The sequence below is a fragment of the Nannospalax galili genome, unplaced genomic scaffold (assembly GCF_000622305.1).
Source record: "Nannospalax galili isolate Female #2095 unplaced genomic scaffold, S.galili_v1.0 scaffold314, whole genome shotgun sequence".
Classification (NCBI taxonomy): Eukaryota; Metazoa; Chordata; class Mammalia; order Rodentia; family Spalacidae; genus Nannospalax; species Nannospalax galili.
The window spans coordinates 319,779-328,668 of record NW_008334709.1 but is presented as its reverse complement, the minus strand read 5'-3'; positions in this window follow the sequence as shown (position 1 = coordinate 328,668).

Genomic DNA, 8,890 nt, shown 5'->3' with positions numbered 1-8,890 from the left:
CCCCGGTAGCAGAGAGCCTCAGCAACATGGAGAAACAGGGACCTGCCCAGTGGCGAAGAGCCAGGGACCTGAACAGCAGACGCGGTGCGCGACACGAGCACATCCCAGCAATGCGGAGCGCAGGACCCGCCCCAGCGGCTCGTGGGAGGCCGGCACCATGCCCAGCAGCTGGTGCTCCACAAAACCCACGTGCCCATAAATAGCTGTGTACCAGGTACCAGGAGACTTATTAATCTGCTGGAGTAAGGAAACCACATCTGATACAGCAGCTGCAATTGGAGTCACTATTTGATTAAGTTTTCAATAGTCAGCTGTCATTCTCCATGACCCATCTGTCTTCTGCACAGACCAAATAGGAGAGTTAAAGGGAGATGTGGTGGGAATCACCATCCCTGCTTTCAAATCCTTGATGGTAGCACTAATTTCTGGAATCCCTCCAGGGATGTGATAGTGTTTTTGGTTCACTATTTACCCTGGCAGAGGCAATCCCAGTGATTTCCATTTGGCCTTTACAACCATAATAGCCCTCATTCCACAGGTCAGGGAACTAATGTGTGAATTCTGCCAATTCCTAAGTATATCTATCCAAATTATACATTCTGGTACTGGGGAAATCACCACAGGATGAGTTTGGGGACTGACTGGACCCACTGTCAGTCAGACTTCAGCCAAAACTCCATTTATCACCTGACCTCCATAAGCCCCTACTTTAACTGGAGGGCCACAATGCTTTTTAGGATCTCCCGGAATTGGTGTAAACTCAGAACCAGTATCCAATAGGCCACGGAAAGTCTGATTATTTTCTTTCCCTCAATGTACAATTACTCTAGTAAAAGGCTGTAGGTCCCTCTGGGGAAGGATGGATGAGAGGCAAACAGCATAGCTCTTTGGTACTTTGACAAAGTCCTTCCTCAAGGGCAACCTGCCTTCCCTTCATTCAAGGGGTTCTGGGTCTGTAAACTGTCTCAAGTCTGGAAATTGGTTGACTGAACGAGATTCTCTATTGCTATGAATCAATGCTGACTTCTTGTCATTCATCCTAGAGTTTTTCTGCTCATACAGATCAAATAAAAACTTAGTAGGCTTCTTATGTATGTGGTCCCTGGAAACACCATGATTGATTAGCCAGTACCACAGGTCCATTCGAATCATGCCATTGTAGGTATTGTTTTGCCTTTGCCTCCCATTACGATAGGTATGCTCACCTTGTCTTTGGTAATTCAATACTGCCACCTGAATCCTACTCTGAGGTCCTGTTACACCTATTATATTTACATTTAATTTGTGCAATTGAGCAGCAGCATCTCCAACTGTAAGATTCGGCATAAGGAAAAGAGCAAAAACAAAGCTCTTCAAACGTTCTGGTTTCTCTCTTAGTACTTTCCATCTTACAAAATCAGTAAAAGGCATGTCCTCTGACCCTTCCCATTGTGGAGGATTTGGTTTTGCAGTGCAAATCCACTCAAGCATACCAATTTGCCTGAGCCTTACAATCCCTTCATCCACACTAAGCCAGGGGATATCAGGTATCTCCAGCTCTCTGTCAGTAGGCCATCTTTTAATAAATACCTCATCCAACCAATCAAATAAACTTTTAACACCATTTTTAACTGCACAAGCTTCAACATTAAACCTAGAATCTCCAGGCAGGGGGCCCATGCCAATAAACTCTGCCTGATCCAATTTTATGTTCCATCCACCATTATCCCATACCCTTAAAATCCATTCCCAGACATATTCATTAGACTTCTGCTTGAAAGAATTAGCAAATTCACTAAGTTCTTTAGTGGTGTAGAGCAACTCCTCATGGGCCACACTTTCTATCTCTCCTCTAGGGATCTTCTTAACTTTGAGTCTGGTTATGGGTCTAGATGCAACAACAACTGGGCCCTGAGGGACATCAGCTTCATATTGCTGAATGAGATTAGCTTCATCAGTGGGATTAGTTGCCTCAGGAAAGGGTGGAGAGGGTGGGTCTGCTGAGGGTGGGGAGATTAATTCATTAGGTGAATCAAATTCCTCAGAGTCTGAGGATTCTAAATCCTCAGCCTCCTCAGGGTTCTCCCCCACATCTCCATCCCACGTGTCAGGATTCCAATCTTTTCCTATCAATGCCCTCACCTTTACTGCTGACACCCTTCGAGGCTGGGAATTAAATTTGTGTTGTAAGTCAGACAAATGTATAATCAGGGCTCCAGCATGATTTTCTTCAGCTTTAGCTCTCTGGCTGCTGGAGAGAATATTCTCTTCCCGGACACACTTGGAAACATTTAAATTGTTGATTCAAATCTGGAGCTTGTCAATTTTATCATTAAGCTCATTGTTTATCTTCATCACTTTATTCAGAGATGCTAGAAGTAACGAGCCAGCATCATTATTTTTCTTATTTTTCCACAAATCGTCAAATGTTTTCTGTATAGAGTCACTAAATTTCTTGCTCTTCACAAGAGCTGAGTTAGGAAATTCAAATGGGTCTATCTCCATAATTGTTTCAAATAGTCTACACCATGGATTGACAGTTCTCTCCATGCTATCTGAAGACTCTGAGTTGGAGAGCCTGCTCCAAATACCAACAAGCCCATTAAAGAAATTCATCCTTTCAACTCCGTTTCTCTAGAAACATTCCTGGTACCACAATCTGTATTAGTCAGGGTTCTCCAAAGAAACAGAACCAGTAGAATGAATATGTATAGAGATTTATCAGCTTAGCTCACAGGATAGAGTCTGAGTAGTTCAACAATGGCTGCACCACATTGGAAGGCTGAGAATCTGTAGTTGCTCAGTCCACAAGGCTGGATGTCTCATTAGTCCCAATCTGGCGCTGAAGGTCTGACAAATTCCAAAAGATCAGCTAGTCTTTAGTCTACAACAGCAAGATGAACTCACCAGTGAGAGAGAACAGCAAGCAGCAAGAAGCCTGGTGTTCTCCTCTGCCTTGGCCTTTTATACTGGCTTCCATCAGAAGGTAACACCCACATTTAGGGTATGTCTTCTGGTTTTAGATGATCCAACCAAGATCTCTTTCATTTCAGTGAATCCCAGATCCAATCAAGTTGACACCCAGGATTAGCCATCACAGCAGGTAAGTGGATGGAACTAGAAACTGTTATACTAAGTGAAGTAACACAGACTCATAAAAAAAAATGATGTATGTTCTCCCTCATTTGTGGATCCTAACACCAAATCCTGATAAGTGAGTATGTATCCAGACAGAACTACAGGAACCAGGATAATGGAAAGGAATCAGGGAAGTAAAGGAAAAGACCCTGAAATAGAAGAACAATAGGGAACAGGTGTTAATAAGGGAGATATGGATAAAATTGGGTTAGTTTAAGGGAGGGGAGAGGTAATAGTATTCAAGAAACCTAGGGGATAAAGGGAAAGAAAGAGCACAAGAGAGGTAGAAACATAAGAGAAGGGTATTATTAAGGGAGAAAGGGGGAAAATTGGGGCACCTTAACTGGGTAACCTTGATGGAGGTGTTAGAAAATGTGAGAGATAAATAATGCCTATCTAGTTCTAAAAACCAGAGGGAACCATATTAGTCCAATGACCTACTGACAAATTATACATACCAGATCAAGAAATATGTGTCTAGGCAAGGTTTATCTGAGAAAAATTGGTCTTTGCCTAAGATTTATCTACATGGCACAGAGTAATTAAAAGTACCAGGTTGGTGGAACTATCCTTTTTGGATGTTTAACAGACACACTTTGATGCCTATACTAATTTGGTCAGAGGGACTTAAAGGACAATTTTTGCTTCTTGCCCTCCTAGGTTGACTAGTTCCAGGGGACTATGAGCATCTCCCAAAATATCCTACAATTGTGATGGGTCACATGTCCTCTTGATCAAGGAGGCCGAGGAGACCCCACGAGATGGAGTTACACCAGTGTCCAATCTACAAAGGGGAGGGTCAATGTAGAGGAAACATTTCCTCCATGCTTCCAAGCGAAGCCAGCCATTGTAGAGCAGGACCTTTGACTCATCTTCACATAGGCAGAAATGGTAAAAGAAAGGAACCAGAGGCACTTCCCAAGCCCATGTGATGCCTGAGGAACAGATCCTCAAACAGCCTTAAGAGTAAAAATAAATCGATTTATCTGGGCCAACTTTATGGCTTTAAACACCCAAAAGGAAAGTATAACCAACGATTAAAGGAGTCAATATAATTTTTAAGAGTCCATATGTCTAGCTAAAGGCTACATAACAAGCAACAATGCCAGATAGGAGATATCTTCTTTTGAGTTGTTGGCCAGGGTGGCCCAAGGACTCCCAGATAGAAACCAGTATAGAACTGGGAAAATGAACAGCAGACCCCACTCTTACCTAAAGGAATATTGCCAACTGATTGCTGCTTAGAAGAGGAACACCTGACCTTCCTAAAACAGAGACCTCTAGATAGGCTGACTAGACTCACCAGATGAACAAGTAGTGGGGAACAGCCGGGGTACAGACAACACAGTAGACAGTAGCAGGGATAATAGTGTATAAGGGCTCTATTGGGGGGAGGGAGGCTATGGGAGGGTGCCATCTTGGAAGTGGGTGTTTATTTGAATAAGATGGTTTGGAATGCACTGTGTGATATACACAAAAAAAAGTCAACAAATTAAAAAACTGTATTATATTTGAGGAGGAAGCAAAAAAAATTATGTCATGTTAATTAGAGGTGATAAACATTAGCATTGAAATCTACCCAATGACTTTATAGGCATACACAGGCGCCAAGGATCTGAGTGCAACAGATTATGACTGGTAATAATTAGATACATGCAGATTAGAGATGCAAGCATCAACATCTGAGTGTTAGTAGCAAAAACAATGAGTCTTTCTGTAAGAAACAGTATTTTAAAAAATGAAATGGAGATCTTTCTTAAAAGTTAAAAACTCCCTCAATTTTATGTCTTACAGGGCTTATACTGAGTTTAATATTGTATAACTGTATTGATTCAATAGCGAACCTAAAAATGTTATAACCACTTTTGAAAGAGCTGCATCTTTGCTCTGGAAATTATTATTGAGCATATTAAAGCTGTGACGATATGCTTCTTCTAAAAAATAATATTAAAAAATACAGGAAACAGCATATTGTAAAATGAAATGGAGATCTTCTTTAAAGGGTAAAATCTCATTCAGTTTTATATCTTACAGGGTTTATACTGAGTTCCATCTTGTAGAACTGTATTTATTCAACTGTGAACCTAAAAATTTACAGTCACTTTTGAAACAGATGTATTCTTGCTCTGGAATGTGTTACTGAATATGTTAAAGCTGTAATGAAATGCTTCTTCTAATCATGTAGTTATTAAATTTTTTAAAAATTAAAAAACTAATATTTCTCCAAACCTTAGAAATTTGCTCCTGAATAATTAGTAGATGTGAAAAACATTACCTTTGAAATCTACCTGATGACTTTATATCCTTGCTCAGATGCCCAGGAGCTCAGAACATAACCAACTGTGACTAATAATAATCAGATACATAAAGATTAGAAATGCATGCGCAAACATCTTAGTGTCAATTGTATTAAAAATGAATTTTTCTGTATGAAACTGTGTATTTCAATAATAAAATGGAGATCTTTTTTAAAGGTTAAAACCTCATTTAATTTTATGACTTTTAAGGTTTATATTGAGTACAATATGGTATAACTACATAAATTCAACTGTAAACCTAAAAATTTATAGCCAATTTTGAAAGAGATGCATCTTAGCTCTGGAAATTGTTAATAAACACGTCAGTGCTATTGTAATGAAATGCTTGTTCTAATTATGTGGTTATTAAATAAATAAAAAAAGAATCTGGAGAATTTGATTTCTATTTGTTACCTCTGAAGTCTATAGATTTTTAAATCTGTTCATTTGTCCTTCTTAAAACTTTTGTTCTAGTCATTATTTTACCTGAATGATAGTGATAATCCTCTGAATACTTTATGATTTAGGCCTACATTGCTGGTCTTTGGATGGGACATGGATTTTCCTGAGGGTCCATTGTGATTGGTGGGTGGCTGGGCAGAATGGCCCTGAGAGAAGCAGTGAAACATTCAAGATGGGGCTGTGGGAAGATCATTGGGAAGTTCTTAGGTCAGTGAGGCTAGGCTATCAGAAGACACTTCTCTTCTACTCCTTCAGTTCTAGGAGAGGTTTTATATTTTTAAACAGATTTAAGTATTTTTTCATTATCTGTTATCTTATTTTAACTGTATGTGTTTATCATATATAGCATAATAATTTGTTATACACAACAATCAGGATATTGGACGTTTCCATAGCCTTAATCACTTAAAATTTTGATTAACACACAAGAACTGTATGTACTGATAGGTTGCAGTACCATATAATATATTTTACTGTCTTCCCCTATTATCTCTCTTCCATTCTTATATCATTTAATTATAATTACATTCTCATAAACACTTAAGAATATCCACAGTCAAGGATATGCAGTTTCTTTCTCATCTCTTATTTAAGTTAAAATAATATCCTGAAATTCTACCCATTTTGCTGCAAATAATTGATTATCACTCTTTTCATGGTTGAGTAATATTCCACTCTGTGTGCGTAGAAACCACATTCTATTAGTTTCTCTCGCTGATAGCCATCAGTCTGATTTCTATCTCATCTACTGTGCAGAACAGCAAACACAGTTGTGGAGTTTTCTATTTGATATATGATTTTATTTTATTTAGATTCATGCCAAGCTGTAGGTCTATTGGATCATATATTAAATATGTTTTTAGTTTCTTGAGGAATTTCTGTACCAATTTGCATCCTATTAGCACTATGTAAGAGATCCCTCTTATCTGTGTTCTGGCCAGCATACATGTATGTTCTTTGATAGCATTTCTAACTCCACTAAGGGCAAGACTGACCCCATCCAGTTCTCTCTGCTCCCTGGCTGGAAATATGATTGCTTGGTTTAACCCATGCTCCCTTACTAAACCTCTGCTAGTCCATGTGGATTTAAAGTCATTAATAAATTAAAGAAATTATGTGTGTCATTTCTCATATGGATAAAAAATTACATACAGTGATTACTTAGTGATTATCTTACTTGCCCCAGCAGTGTTTCTACATCATCTCCCTCCTTCCTCTTGGAAGCACTTTTGTTAGAAGGCTGGCAGGATAGAGACCTCAGGTGATATTTTCTCGATTGGTTGGCCATTGTATCTCAGTCTCCAAGTCTGGCCTTGTCGTCTCATCATCTTGCTGGGCAGCTTAGTCTTGGGTTACATGAATGCTCAGATCCTGACTGCTTTCTCATTGCTGTCAATTTTCGCTCTCCTGGTGAGTTCTTTCTGTAAAGTGATTTTTTTTTCTTACTGCCAGACAGTCTTCTCGTTTCTCAATACTCTCTCTAACTGACTCTTCTTTAGATATATTCTCCCTTCCCTCTTATTCCCATAACTATTATTCTGTCTTCACTATGTAGCAGGTGTAGAAAACATTCTCAGGTTAGAATCAGTTTTATATGTGCCTCTCTGCATATTATTCAATTTCATTTTCTCTGCTTTTATTTTAATCATCATTTTGTTTTGTGCAGGTTAGTGCTGGGTTTCTTGTAAAATTCTTGCTTTTGAAACATTTGTAGTTTTTATATAACACCAACATTTTGAATTAAGAAAGTCAAATAAAAGACAAATTGTTTCAAAATAGTTTCTGCTGTGTCCAAGATTTCCAAGATTTTACTAATATATATTCATAACATATTTCCCTAAATCCCAGAGGCAGTGAACCACAGCTTGTAATGCAGAAACCCAGAATCATTTTAGTGTTCTGCCAGGAGATGTTTCTCATATATATAAAATCTAAAAATGTATAATATTCACAAATTAATTAACATTTGAAGAACCAGGATTTATTAGATTGTGTGTGCTTTTCTTTGTATATACAAATCTCGAGTTATTGAAGTATGTGTGTGTGTGTGTGTTTGTGTGTGTGTGTGTGTATGTGTGTGTGTACCTTGGGTTGGTAGGATTATTCTGTAAATGCTTTCCTGATGGTAGCTTAAAATAGATGGCACTGTGAGATTTTATTTCCTTCTCAATGCAGAATTTTATTAGTGCTCAGCAGCTCCGCAATATTTGTCACAGAAGTGCATTGAGCCAGAATCAGATAATGTCAAGCAACCAATCAGTCATAATCATCAATGGATGGTAGGACAGCTTCAAAGTGACATTGCCACTCACAACAGGGGTTCTTGGGACATGAGGGCAAGGAAGAAATAATAGTGAGTAGACAATTTCAGGAATATTTAACATGTCTTTCCGTATACACAATTTTAGTCCTGAACTTCTACAAAAATATTGTGACACCACGTGGCTCAAATAACAGATATTTTTATCTCATAGCTCCACAGGTTAGAAGATTAATATCAGTGTGTCAGCAAAGTTGGGGCTTTGGCCAAGCTCCCATTACTGGCTTTTAGACATACGTTGAGCACTGAACCATGGTCCCCACACATGTCAGAGTAAGGAAACTCTGGTAGTCCCATGTTTTATAAAGGCTAACCTTATTATGGGGCTCATCTTTTTTTTTTTAAGTGTATGTGTATTTTGCCTAAATGTTTGTAAGGGTACCAAGTGTGCAATACCTGGGATTCTAGATGAGGACATCAGATTTCCTGATGTATCTGGAATTACAGATAATTTTTAGCTGCCATTTGGTTGCTGGGACCTGAACCCAGGTCCTTTGCAAGAGCAACCAGTGCTCTTAACCACCGAGTTGTCATCCAATTCTGATGCTCTAGTCTTATTATTCCAGACTACCTCCGGAATGCTTCTCCTAACACCATTACATTGAGGATTAGTGACTGAACTGTGAATGTCAGGCACATAAACTTTCAGTTCATAAAATGATATTGTCTCTTCATTACAAAAATACTCTAGATC